Raw genomic sequence first — 15,459 nt, 5'->3', positions numbered from 1 at the left:
GAAAACTGTTGGTAGTAGAATGGGCCAATAACATTTCTAATCTAAAAAAAAAATTATTGAATACCATAAATGGAAAATCCCAAAAACTTTTGTTCAACAAAATAATTTTGGTGCCTTAAATACAAATCCTTAAATCCTTAAAAAAATCTCAAATAACAACAATAAAAGGAAGACAAATTGTTTGAATACAACAAAATCTCACAATATTTTCACCACACTTTTTAATTATGGTGGATCACAATATAACTTTTTTTTTTAACTTGCAAAGAACTAACACCTAAACTGCTATGATAATTTGTTATGTCCATAACACAACTCCAAAAATTAACCTAATTAATAGCCCAAACAATAACAAAATTAGACCAAACAACAATAAATGAACAAGTAATTCAACAAAAAACACATCAAAACCAAAAATTGAAAACTTATAATTATTCATAGTCATAACTCACTCAACCCACTCCATAAAAATAATCTCTAATTTCATTTTCTTTTAAACGATGCTAAGAGGAATATGGTCATCATGAGTTTTTCTCAATAGTGTTGGCAGCTCTGCTCTCCTTGGCGACTCTACTTGCAATTACGCAACAAGTACTCTCTCTCTCTCTCTCTCTCTCTCTCTCTCTCTCTCTCTCTCTCTCTCTCTCTCTCTCTCTCTCTCTCTCTCTCTCTCTCTCTCTCATTTTATTACTCTTATATCAGCATTCTCAATTTTTGCTTTATCTCTCATTAGTCCCTTTTTGTTTTTTGTTTTTTTAAGTAGAAGGAAATTGTAAAAATTCATATATTTGGGTATTTATTTTGTGATGTCGATCAATATATCCTAGAGAAGTTACTAAACATGAAGCAAGTATTTTAAGGCCCAAATTGGACAAGATATCTTCCAATAAATGATTTCTATCATTTGACCAAATTGCTTATGCGAACAAGGCGAATTACTTGGGCGGGAGAAAGATATTTCTTTTGTAACCACTGGGGCCCATTCATCTAAGTAAAAGTAAAATATTTCTTGTATGTTTTGCTTTGGTAGTTTTTTAAAAGAAAACTGTTGGTAGTAGAATGGGCCAATAGCAATGTTGTTTTTTATTGACATGGTTGTGTTGTTTTGCCTTTTTGTTTGATTTCTTTATAATTATAGCAAAGAGATAACAAAACATGACTAGACATAAATAATTAATCTTAGCAACAATCTTATTAACAAATTAATATTTTAGTTTAGCATTTTTTGTTTGACTATTTGTGATTTGTCCTCATATGTTCACTTTAATAGATAGTTGTATTGTAATGTACTAAAAAAAACTGTTATTTTGTGTCTTTTTTCATTTGTTGATAACTTGTTAATATTAAATGTATACTAGTTTACATTTTCATTTTTTTTTTAAAATTTAGCCCATATCCCTCAGTAGTCTGGCTCGGTCTCTACCTACAAATTATCTTACAATATTTTTTACAAACTATTGGTGTACACTTTATATTATAGACTAAATAAATATGTACAATTGTGTACACTACTGTTGAGATTCAAGTCTTAATAGCCAATTCCATCCCAAGTCTTTTTGTGTGTGCGCATCTTTTTTATTTTATTTTCTTTCCTTTCTTTCTTTCTTTAATTTTCTAGAATTTCCCAATAATATAGTAGAACAACAACTTGGAAAGTAAATTCTTTTAGTAATATGCACCAATTCACCGTTAGAAAATTGATAAGTCATGGCTTCATGACAAAGAAGAAGCTATAGAATGGCACAGATTTTGATTAAGCCTTCAAACATCGCATATAAACAGTATTATTCATTTATGCTTCTAATCAAGCTTCACAACCATGCAGTCAATATGTCTATAAAAAAAGTGTTACATCATCACAAACTGAAAGTGTAAAAGGCTAAAGAGCCATTCTAACACTCTATTCATCTTTATTATCGAAGTTCAAAGCCTGAAATGCAGCAAGGCAGAAGTCCCATTTAAGCCTCATTGAAGTACTTACAATAGTCTCTAACTGTGGTTTCCCTATACTTTGGAGGATTGTCTTCTGATAATAACTCCTTGATGGGGCCGTAAAGTTTTGGGTTTGGCTGAAGACCTGTGCAAAAAAAGCTCGCCACAGATACTCTTGGACCTACCTGGTTTGCCAATACTCTGTGTTCAACGCTTTTAAACCTGTCATTTGTTATGAGCTGAAAGCACCAAACGGTAAAATTTTGTACATTAGCTACAACAATAAGAATCCTTCTTGATTTTGGAGCATCAAAATTGAGAAATACATAAGAAATTTTTTCACACCAACATCAAACCAAGGAAACAAAAACAAGCTTCATAGTTTTTCATATCATTAATACACAATTTCATGTATTCCATTTATTTGGACATAAATGATCCTTCCAATGTGCAAGTAAATGGATTTGCTCTTGATCAAATGGGTATGTGTTAGAGTAACAGAAGCTATTCCATGTTGGAACTTGGAAACAGTTTACTTTGGTGAGCTGAGAACATTGGTATTACACTACAACACAATACTCTTTGGCCAATGGCTTCAAATCTGCAGTCCTGTCTCTCTCACATTAGACCAACAGGTCATTAAGTATTTGTAATATGATTATAATATGCACTTCCATAAAATAATTTATTTTAGGAGTTGCAGCATAACAAGATCCCTAGTAGACAAATAGAAGAGTAAAACAAAAATGTATTGCTAAATCTTTAAGTGTCGTTACCAAAATTGATAATGATTAATTGGATCAAACAATATTATATTAACTACTTATTCTTGTTATTGCTATTCGATATTAGACTTTATCCTTAACAAACCACATCACTTGCAGGTTAATATTCCATCAGAAAAATAATGTGAAGACTTACTTGAAGAAGATCTCCAATGTTAACCACTAGAGCCCCTGGCAAAGGAGGGATATCGATCCACTTGTTCTGATGCAGAACTTGGAGGCCACCAATATGGTCTTGTAGAAGCACAGTGAGGAAGTCATTGTCAGCATGCTTGCTTGTGCCCAATGTTAAATCTGGTTGTGGACTGGCGGGATAGTAATGGCACACAACTGCAAGTCCTTCAGCGCAATCAATGTCATTAAGGTGGTTTGGATTCAAACCAAGGGCCTCCGATAATAACTCGAGATGTAAAATCCCCAATTTCATTACTTGCTTAGAGTACTCTGCAAGTATATCTCTGCGAGTAGTTATATAAATCACATAAGGTGGTCATGCTTCATAGGATACAAGTCATTCTCAATGTGAGAGAAAATATTTAGAATATAGATATGGGAAATAGGATACGGATTTCACAAAACGAGGCTTTAAGCTAGGACCGGCTCAATAGATGATGCAATTAATACAATTACCTAAGGCCCCAAATAAAAAGTCTCACTTGTAAAAAAAATTATATATATAATATATTTATTTATATATTTTAATTAAAAAAATTTAAGCATTTTTATTGATCAATAAAATGCATTAAAAATGCCCCATTGTATCCTAAAATGCAGAAGATTAAAAAGGAAAAAAAAAATAGTCAAATTTTTAACAAAATTAAATTTTAGGAAACAAATTTATTAATTCATTCTTGAAATATACTAAAATCAAAATTAATATCAAACAAATTCATTAATAATACAATGTAATTGTCTAAAATAGAGATTATAGGGGTGTTTAAAAGATCAGTTTAAGTTATGTTGTTTGAGTGTTTTTGATATACGTGTGGGTGAAAAAGTGTGTAAGCCTCACCAGTTTGTGTGTTTAAACTATGAGCAACATTGTTAAAACTGGGCTACCAAACAGGCTGTATAAATTTCAAAAACAAAAGAAAAATCTCTCATCTCTCTATCTCTCTGCCTCTCCATCTATCTGCTTACCTTTCTTTTCTTCATCTTCGTCTTGATTCTTGATCTTTTTCCATAATCTCAGTCAATCATTGTAACTTAAAATTTTTCTTTGACCAGAGGTAATCTTCTTCCCTCTCTGCCTTTCCAAAAATGAAGATGAGGACTCTTCTATTTGTTTAACGTAAGTTATATATATTTTTCTAGTTTATTTTACTGCACAATTGTTTGATGGGAGTCCATCATGTGGCACGTTTTTTGCTATGATAGGACCTCTTCTGCCCCTCTCTTAATTGGACCCTTTTCTGCTATGCTAGTACACGTTTTTTGCTTTAAACTTAGTCACAGGATGATAGAGTACTGCTGATCTACACTGCTGCACAGGCGCACAGCAACACAGGTTGCACAACGCGCAACTGTGCAGTGCAGCCCGCACTGTGCAGCCCACAATTATACAACACGATTTCTCACCTTTTTTTTTTATCTAAACACGGTTTCTCACTTTATTAATTATTACTTCAATTAATAATTTGATATGTATTTTATCAACTCATTTGTATTATAGTGACACTAAGTTATTGAACTATATATTAAATTAATTTTTATTTGTATAGGTTTATACTTTAAAATGATCACAGCTTTAGAAAAATTGCAATAACCAGATTCTATTATTCTATACTTTAAATTTTATTTTTAGTTAAATTATCATTTTTAATTATAAATTGTGTTTTATTTATCTATAGATATTTTCTCATTATATATAAATATATATATTATTTTTTCATTATATATATTTTTTCATTAAATAAAAATTCTATATATATATATATATATATATATATATATATTATTTGATTAATATTTAAATATAAAAATGCCCCACTTAAAATTTTTGCTTAAGGCCCCCAAAGTTGTTGAGCCGACCCTGCTTTAAGTGTTCAAAGACTGCAAAGTTTACTCTTTGAAATCCCAAAAATAATTTTTGCTACCATTTTGTATTTCTGGTTAGGTGATTTGAAGAATATAAATCTATAAGGCCTATTAAGCAATAAGCATAATTCAATCTCACTTTAAAAATAATGCTCTCTAAACTCTCAAGGACAAGGCCGATGGGAGAGAAACATCATCATTACTTTCTCCGGATGATCTATCTAATAACAATTTTATATCTAGAATGGGTGTTGTGCAGCACCCATTAACAAGACCCTAATAGTATTTGTATAGAAGATAAAAACCACTATTATGATTACTAATTGTTAAAAATACTGAATGAATATATTGTATTTCTTAAGTAATAGAATATACAAGAGTGCCTTTATATAAGAGGCAGATGTGTGTAGTACAAGTTGTTAGGGACATATTTGATGTAATTGACTAATCCTTTAATAAAACGCATTTTACTTGTAATTGAGTAGATCTAAGATGGTTTAAGACTTCAAGAAACATGTTATTCAAATCAAGCGTTAAAACCATGCAAATTTGTCCAAGAAAAAGTGAAGAAGTGGTGTTCATTAAAGCTCGACAAATGTCTTAATAGGAGCCTATTTATTGATATTTAATGTTAAACCTTGACAGAAACTCGACACAAGCTGTATCTGTCGAGAATAACGAAATCAGACTTTTCAGATCTAATTACACGCATATCCTTGAGTATTTGTGTAGAGTTTCTTTTCTCACAACCCTAGACATATATAAGGATTATTTTAAGAGTCGTCACAAGGGATGGAAGGGTATTGGAAACAGAATATACGCATATTGTGACCGGAGACAGAAATTACCCTAGTTCATCATTCTCTTTGTAAAAGCTATTGCATCTTTGCACCAAGGGTTTTGTGACCAATGAGCTTCTTGATCTTCATTTTGATGAACTGAAGAACTTTGCAGCCAACATCTTCTTCAAGTTGGTATGTTAGCCAAGTATTAGGATTCGTGCATCATTGATTAGTCACGTATTGGGATTCGTGCATTAAACGGAGAGATTGCCACTACAATACAAGTCCAATTAGGTATTGGGATAAGGGTTCAACTGTAGGTTGGTATTAGGTACTAGGATTCCTTTTTTCTTGTAACCGCCTGTAATTGATAATAGTGGATTCTTGGGAGTGGTGACTTTAAATTATCCCAGTGGGGTTTTGCCTCGGAGGTTTTCTCCATTCATAAACAAATCATCGTGTCAAATTTATTTTACGCTGCATTTAGTTGAATTGGTGATTTGTTTGTGCTATCACGCTATTGCACGTTAAATTGACTTAATTAATTAACTTAGATAATTAATTAATTAATTTGCCAAAGGGGTCAATATATTTTTGCTTATCACAAGTAAGAGCGTAATACAAGTATGTGTGTGGTACAAGTAAACAAGGTGGGCCTAAAGCCCACAACCTATTACACGTTAACAGCCCCCTCAAACTCAAGGTGGGTGTGAGACCAACTTGAGATTGTCAACCAAAGCATGAAGGGGTCCCTTAGGATGTGACTTGGTGAAGATATCTGCAAGTTGATCTTTAGAGGACAGCGAGAACAGCTTGAAAGCCCCCATGGACAAGATGATAATGGATAAAATGACAATCGATCTCAACGTGTTTATTTCGTTCATAGAAGACATCATTGTGAGCAATATGAACGGCACTCTGGTTGTCACAATAAAGAGGAGTAGCAGAGGATGTGGACACACCTAAGTCCTTAAAAGCCATCGTAGCCAAATGAGCTCAAATGTGGTATCAGCAAAGGCACGATATTTTGCATTAGTACTGGAGCGGGCCACAAGGGTTTGTTTCTAACTTCTCCAAGAAATCAGAAAAGAACTAAGAAGAAAGCAATAACCAGTGGTGGAGCTGCGATCAGTGGGATCTCCTACCCAATCAGCATTAGAGAATGCATGAAGAACAAAAGGGGACTGAGCAAAGTAGAAAAGTCCATGGAAGAGAGTGTCCTTCAGGTATCGAAGAATGCGTAGAACATCAGCATAGTGAGTCTAACGTGGACAAGGCAAATAGAAAAGGGGACTGAGCAAAGTAGAAAAGTTCATGGAAGAGAGTGCCCTTCAGGTATCGAAGAATGCGTAGAACATCAGCATAGTGAGTCTAACGTGGACAAGGCAAATACTGGCTCACCTGGTGAACAGCATAGGAAATGTCTGGACGAGTGATAGTGAGATAAACTAGGCTGCCAACCAATCATCTATAAAGAGAGGGATTAGACAATGGTTCCCCCCCCCCCCCGCGAGGAAGTCAGGTGTGCATCAAATTCAACTGGAGTGTCAATAGTCTTGCTATCAATGAGTCCAGCTCGAGACAAAAGTTCAGAAGCATACTTGGCCTAAGTAATATAAAGACCATGAATGGAATGAGTGATTTCTAGACCCAAGAAATAGCTGAGATGTCCAAGATCTTTCATCTCAAATTGCTGACTAAGAAAATCCTTGAGTTCTTGAATGCCACTATGCTCATCACCAGTTATGATCATATCATCCACATATAGGAGAAGCAAAATGGTGCCTTTGTCAGTGCAACGAAGAAATAAGGCAGAATCATAATGACTGGCAATGTAACCCAAGTGAGAGATGGTAGAGCTAAATTTGGCAAACCAAGCTCGTGGAACTTGTTTAAGGCCATAAAGTGCACATCGAATGTGACAAACCTTGTTCGGTTCAATAGAGAGACAAAGAGGAGGTTGCATAAAAACTTCTTCACTTAAATTCTCATTAAGAAAGGCATTTTATACATCCATCTGAAAAATGTCTCATTTACTGTTAGCGACAACAGCTAAAAGGGCACGAACAGATGAGATTCAAGCAATCGGAGTAAAAGTCTCTTCATAATCAATCTCATACTCCTGTGTAAAATATTTTGCAACAAGACGAGCTTTATATCGCTCAATGAGCCCATCAGAGTAAGTCTTGATCTTGTAAATCCACTTACAACCAACCACAGATTTTCCAGGGAGAAGAGTCACCAAATCCCACGTATAGTTTTTAGATAATGCATCAAGTTCTCCTTTCATTGCAATCTGCCATAAAAGGTCAGTGGAGACCTCACGATAGGTGTGTGGCTCATACAATGTATCAAGGACAGTATAACAATAATAGTCAAGTAAATGTACAGAAATGGATCTTACCCAAGTTGAGTGACAAGGTGGAATGTCTTGTGCAAGATCTTCAAGCGGAGCAGGAGCAGGGAACCTGAGCTCAGGGTTAGAGGGCTCATCTTCGACCTATTCATCTTCCACCTCTTCATTAGAGGGTGATCAAAGAAAGGCATCAAAAATGTTTAGTGGTTGGACAGAGAAGTCTATAGGAGGATCAGGAGTAACTATAGAAGGAATATGTGGCTCATCTGGAAAAAGATCCAAGATAGAGAAGGTAGATAGAGAGGCATGAGAGTGAGAGAGCTCAACAAAGGAGTGATGTTCCCAAAAGACAACATTGGGGGAGATACGAAGACGATGAGAGACAGGATTATAACACTGATACCCCTTTTGAGTTTTGCCATAGCCAAGAAAACAGCAAAGTTTAGAGCGAGGTTCAAGTTTGTTATGCTCATGTGGCTGAAGAAGAACAAAACAGGCAGAATCGAAGGAGCGAAGGTGGTGATAGTCTGGAAGTGACCCAAAAAGGGTCCATATGGAGTTGGGTTTTGGATGACCGAACTGGGAATGCAATTAATAGCATGAACAACATGAAGAGCAACTTCGCCCCAAAAAGGAGCATGAACTTTAGCAGAGAGAAGGAGAGCACAAACAATGTCAAGAATATGACGAAGTTTTCATTCAACTCTACCATTTTACTGAAAGGTACCTAGACAATTTAGTTGATGAATAGTGTCATAGGAATGCAAAACAGCTTGGAAAGCATATTGAGTGTATTTAAGAACATTATCATATCAAAAAATTTTGATACATTTGGAAAATTGAATTTCAACCATTTTTGCAAAATTGAAATATATTTGAGAAAATTCAAAACGATGTTTCATATGAAAAATCTAACTATAGTGGGAATAATCATCAACAAAGACAACAAAATATTGAGATCCAACAATACTAAAGACAGAGGAAGGCCCCTAGACATCAGAATGAATTAAGTCAAAGATATCAGTGGACATTCGTTCACTAGTATTGAAAGGCAAAGTTGGTTGTTTTCCTAACAGACATGAAACACAATCAAAATTTTTTGTAGACACTGAACCTAACAAACCTCTAGAAGCCAAGTGTTGTACCCGAGAGGAGGATGTGTGACCAAGTCAGGCATACCAAAGTGCAAGGGAAGGAATAGAAGAAATTACAGCAGCTACAGCAGCAATAGAAACAGGAGCAACAGGTGGAAGACAAAGGTTGTCCACGGGCAACATATGCCTAACTCTAGGACCAGTCCCAAGCTCTTGTCCCATCCTCGAATCTTGTACAATACGCCCAGAATAATCAAAAGTAATGCGGTAATCCAACTTAGCTAATTGCCCCACAAAAAATAAATTGTAAGAAAGGTTAGGAACATTAAAAACCTAGGAACCGAGAGGTTAGAGGTCGAGATAGAACCTATATTATGACCAAATATTGTGGAACCATTAGCTGTGAGAATATTAAAAGGGTGTGGTGCAGGTTCAAGTTGAGAAAATAAAGATGAGTGAGGTGTCATGTGGTTGCAACAAGCAAAATCCATAAGTCAAGAGGAAGGAGACATACCAGATGAAACTGAGAAAGAAGAGGAACAAGATGCATTACCAACCATATGAATGGTATTAGCAATGATGTTTTGAAAGTTAACTGTGGAAATGGTTATAGTGGATCCAGAAAACTTGGACTTTGCAGAGACGGGAGTCATTGGTTGGATACTCTCAGTTTTAGCAACAGTAGTAGCAGCAGAAATGGAAACAGCTAATTTGTTGCGTTGACAACAAGTCTCAATATTATGGACAAAACGTTTGCAAAAATTACAAAAACGTTTGTTGGCTTGTTGACGATGATTATTGCAATAAAAAGAAGACATGTCCTTATTCTTCATTTAGAAGCAAAATATGCAAAAATGAAATCTACCTGAAAAAACAACGTAAGGAGCACCTGGACTGCAAAAAGTCAACGGTCAAACATTAGAAAGTCAACAGTCAACAGTCGGTCCAAGTCAACTGAAGATGACGTCAGCGAAATGAACTGATGACATCAGCAGGTGAGCCAGCTAGGCTGATGTGGCAAATGACGTCAACAAGCAAGGAAACTAGGGCTGACATGGCAAATGACGTCAGTGGATAGCCAGATGACATTAGCCAAGTTTCCAGTGGTGTGTGAGGCACATCAAGCACGTGGAGGAACTCGCTGGAAGTTTGGCTGATGCGTGGGGGTGCGTGTGGCATCCGATGAAGATGATTTTTTCGATGTTGAGTAAATCAGTTGACGATCTGTACAAGGATATGTCTTATGTCCTAAACAGAGGTCCAGAGGGACAGATTCGATGAAGGCAATGGTCTTGTTGGTGGAGAGAGATCTTCTGGCGGCAGAGATTCAACTTGAGGACCTCTAACAGTAGCGGAGCAGTCAAGAGAGGGTACCAAAAAGGTTTACTAACCAGTGAAGATGAGGCAGTGAAAAATACCAACAAAAACAAGATTGCAAGACACAAGAAAATTAGAGCAGTGGCTCTGATATCATGTTAGAAATACTGAATGAATATATTGTATTTTTCAAGTAATAGAATATACAGGAATGTCTTTATATAGAAGGCATATATGTGTAACACAAGTAAGAGTATAGTACAAATATGTGTGTGGTACAAGTAAAAAAGATGTACCTAAAGCCCACAACCTATTACACATTAATACTAATTACTGATTAGTATTCCAATGAGTCAGGGACGGACCCAGGTGGGGGCCTAAGGGGGCTCGGGCCCCCCCTGGGTCCAAAAAAAAAATTAGCAAGTTAATTTTCAAAAAAAAAATTTGACTTGGGCCCCCGTGAACCATTAACCCAGCGGACAACCCATGTGAATCTTAAATAAAATTAAAAAAAAAAAAAACCAAAAGAATGTAAACCCAACAGTCCGAATGGAAAAACGAAAGAGAAAAAGAAAAGAAAAATTATGAAGGGAGAATGCTAGACAGAAAAAGTGAGAGGCGAGAGAGACCTAGAGAGTAGAGACTAGTCAAGACTCGAGATAGAGAGAAATTGAGAGGCGAGAGAGACCCATCTTGCCGCTGCCCACGCCATGACGCTGCCACCACACGAGACCATCTCACTAGCCACGCCGCCACCACAAGACCCATCTCGCAGACGCAAACCCAAACGGCCATTGGCCACACAACGCAGCAAGACCCATCTGCATTTTGCCGTCGGTTGCTCGATTTGCCCAGCCCAGCTTCGTTGCTCTAGCCTTCATAGTTCACACTTCACACTCAAGTATTTAATATATCTTTCAAAACCTAATATAGTGTTTGTGAAACTCAGAATCAATGCTTGTTAGTGTTTTTGTTTTAGTTTTTACTGATGAGTGATGATGGTGATTGTGGATTGAATATATGAATTTGTGCTTGTGGTGTTTTTTTTTTTTTTTTGGCTTTTTGGCTTTATGACTCTGTTTTTGTGAGTTGTGAGTCTTGTGACTCTCTGTGTTTGTGATTCTCTCTCTTATATTATATAGAAAAGATCATAAGAGAGAGAGTAAAGTTTGTAGAAATTAGAAAATATATTAGTGTTTGATTGTTTGTGGTCTGCTAATTGGGCAATGAAATTAAGACAAGTGATAGAAATAGAAATAGACTGAATAGTGATTCATCTTTCAAGGAATAAAAATGGTAAAGTTAGGAAAAGTGTTTGTTGGTAGTGCATAATAAATTCATAGCGCCGGTAGTGGGACTAGGTGAGTGAGAAAAAAGAGAGATAAAGACAGACAAAAGACAAAGACAAATCATATAATATACTAAATTGTCACACAAATTCAAGAAGATAACAGTGATTCACTTGTGCCTATCATTAACTCATGATACTATAACTAGTAATTTGACATTAGATAAATTTATAAAATAGCGTTGAGTTCCCTTTTTATAGATAAAGTATTAAGAAACAATAGTATTTTGTGTCTTTTGTTTTTCTTGGTAAGTGATTGTATCCTAATATATTAAAAAACAATAATTTTTGTGTATTTGTCTTGGTTGATAGTTTGTTAATATATGGTTTCACTTATCTCCGCCCCCCCCCCCCCCCCGGAATTCCTGGGTCCGTCCCTGCAATGAGTTAAAGGTTTAACCCCTACTTACATGATCATTTCATTCATTTGAGACTAGTCGTTCTTGCACTTACTCATTTACAAAACTTTGATCTTTAAGTGGCTAGAAGCCTAGAATATTGTTGTTCTTAACGTTATCTTTTGCTCAATAATTTTAATAAATATTTCAGTGATTATAAATTGTAAATCACGTACCTGCACGAAGCTGGCAAGTCTTGTAGCTTTGGAGGATTAGGAGCCATCATACACAAAAAAGTATCCCTCCAATTGGTCGCTGCTCCACTGTACAGATCAAAGTTGCTGTCGTAAACCACCGGTCTCGTGTGGTCACGTGTATATAACTCTTTCTAATCTCAGTATCTTGCTCGTAAAACCTACTCCTCCAAAATACTCTCAGGGATCCTATGATTGACTACCTGAAAGAAGCCCCATATCTTTGATGCTTCACCAACTCTCTCAACCAGGGCCGGCCCAACAAAATTTGAGGCCTAAGGCGAAAATTTTATATGAGGCATTTTTATATATAAACATTAATTAAATAAATTTACATAATAATAATCAAATTAAGATTAATTTGATGTAAATACAGAAATTGATGAATGATAATAATTAAACTAAGGTTAATTTCATACAGAGAATTGAGTATCATAGTTGAACCATAAATTTAAACAAAAATAAATAGAAAAAATATTATTTTTTAAAAAAAGAAATTTACTTTAACTTGGATATATAACTACGCATAGTTAGGTACAGTTGTAACCTAAATTTTAATTTATATATTCTTTTTAAGAGAAAAAGATAAATAAATATTATTTGGTGCGTGGCTTTGTAGGATATTAATTTACAAAAATTAAGATCTCAAACTATTAGAGGAGATTAGTCATCATTGATAATTTATCAAATTTGCAGCATTTTTTTTAAAAACATTTTAGGGTTTCAATTGGTTTTAATTTCTATTGATCTCCTATTTTGGAAGCCTTGTTAGAAATGAAAAAGAAAAATACTACAGATACTGCAAAATGTTTACAATATAATGTGATAATAACTGTAATTGATAAAATTCAACAACTTAATTTATTTGTGTTTGAATTAATTTTTTATGTGATTGGTGACATGTTAGTTAAATCTAAACTTAAACCTATAGTAAAATTTGTGGTATCTTTAACATCACTTAAAAAAAAGTACCAATTATTTAAAAAATATTATATTTTTATAAAATTTTGGGCTTTTACAAATGGAGATGAGGCCTTTTTTTTAGTAGGGAATATTTTTTTTGGTTGTGGGGCCTTAGGCCTAGGCCTAAGTTGCCTTGGCCTTGAGCCGGCACTGCTCTCAACAATCTCCTTGCGTTTAATTACATCTTTGTCGATGCCTTCGAGATCTATGACAGGAATACTGAACTGGGTGTCACCAGTGGTGGCTGAGTTCTTGTCGAAGGTATCTGGTGGGTGATAGAATATACAAGGGATCTCAGTAACCCCAGCATCTACAAGTCCTTTAACACCGGCTTTTGTGTCATCAAAAGCCCTCAACTCACTTGCTCTATCATAGTCTGGCACTTCATCTCTGCTTGTAACAACCATTTTCCTATTTTCCTATTCTTTATGAGGTAGTCGTGGAAGTTACTCTCAAAACAAACCTTAACTATCTCAGCAAAAAAAAAAAAAAAAAAAAAAAACGAACCTTATCTATAATATATGGACAAAACAAAGTGATTTAGGGCCACAGAGTTATAGAAATCAGTGTGTGTCTATATATATATATATATATATTAATTAGAATATTGTTACATCAAATTTTTTTTAAATGATATAATTGATTGTTTGGTTTACATATACAAACACAATTACAATAAATGTTTTAATATGTAAAATACAATATAATAATAATAAATAAACTAAATTATATTTTGTTAAACTTTCATGTACATTGTACAGGTTACTAATTAGTGTGATACAAAATCATAGGGAAGCAATATGTGAGTATAAATCACAGAAGATCTTTTATATATATATAGAAAAATGCAAGATACCCCTGAACTTTGGGTTTGTGGTCATTACACTTCCTAAACTTTTATTTTAGCTAATTTGCTCTTTAAACTTTACTTATGTGCCAAATTAGTATTCGAGTTAGTCTTTTGTTAAACTGAGTAAGCAATGCCTGTCATATGAAAACACATTAAAGGGAACAAAAAAAAAACACTTACATATTGAAAGTTGAAACTAGAGAAACCGAGAGTGAGTAAGACAAGGGTTCTGAGAGAGAGAGAGAGAGAGAGAGAGAGAGAGAGAGAGAGAGAGAGAGAGAGAGAGAGAGAGAGAGAGAGAGAGAGAGAGAGAGAGAGAGAGAGAGAGAGAGAGAGAGAGAGAGAGGTCTCTTTCAATCATTGTCTCTCCTGTCGCTAATCACTACATCCTACCTCTGATCTCACTGTTTGTGATCCCAAACATTGTAATGGGTTTTTTATAAGTTTGAATTTTGTTGGTTGGGTTCCTGAATTTGAATTATGAAGTGTGTGAGTTTCAAAACTTTGAATCTGATGTGTTGTTGTGGAATTTAAGTTCTACTTTGTTCTGTGAGTAAAATTTGAGGAAGGCTGGTAGGGTCAAAAACATTTGCCATATAAAATTATGGTAATTATTTAGAAAATTTGACAACTTTGTGATAGTAGCCCTGGCCATGGACCAGGTTCATGTTGGGTATACTCAAACCCAACCCGAAAAATTTACCAAGGAATACTCTATCCCAATACCCGATTAATATTCATACTCGATTTATACTATGATTTTTTACCCATGGATATCCAAACCCAACCCAAACCCGGTTTTTTGTGCCTTTAATTTTTTTTCCAATGATGGTATTGTAAACTAAATAATAAAAATATTATATATATAACTGTTTATTCACAATTTTTTAATGATTATATATAAAATTACAGTGTTGTGACTAAAGCCTATATTTCTTTTTCCATTGAATGAAAGTCATATGATTTTTTTCTTCACTATGTTGTATCATGTATGCGCAAGCATTTGCTTAATGTCATTCCCAGTTTCTGTTGTAGTTCAAGCTGAAGCAGCCAATTTATTTTAATAGAAGTTAAATAGGCTTGATTCTCCAAAAAAAAAAAAAATCCAATAAACCTCTCTCTTTGCCTCTTTATCTCCCCACTACTCTCTACTTTACCATTACTCCTTCATCATTTTCTCTTTCTTATAATTTGACTCTTCTTCTCCCCATTTTATTTTGTACAAATTTGATATCGTTTCTCCCATTCAATCCATATTTTTCCAACAAAAAAAAAAACTGTAAGTACTCTCTCTCTCTTTTCTTTTGGTAGATTTTTTATATTTCTTATAACTCTAATTAAGGGTAACGGTTTTTTTAAAAAAAAATATGTGTTTTGGTGTTGTGTTTTTTAAAATTTCTCAT

General features: G+C 34.6%; 1 pseudogene; it reads right to left on the bottom strand.

Annotated features, from left to right (window-relative positions):
- Positions 1-1,749: 1,749 nt before the first annotated feature.
- On the bottom strand, positions 1,750-13,725 carry LOC142623610 (1-aminocyclopropane-1-carboxylate oxidase homolog 1-like; annotated as a pseudogene).
- Positions 13,726-15,459: the final 1,734 nt, after the last annotated feature.

Source organism: Castanea sativa, chromosome 2 (assembly GCF_040712315.1).
Source record: "Castanea sativa cultivar Marrone di Chiusa Pesio chromosome 2, ASM4071231v1".
NCBI classification, from domain to species: Eukaryota; Viridiplantae; Streptophyta; class Magnoliopsida; order Fagales; family Fagaceae; genus Castanea; species Castanea sativa.
This window is presented reverse-complemented; position numbering and strand designations above follow the sequence as displayed.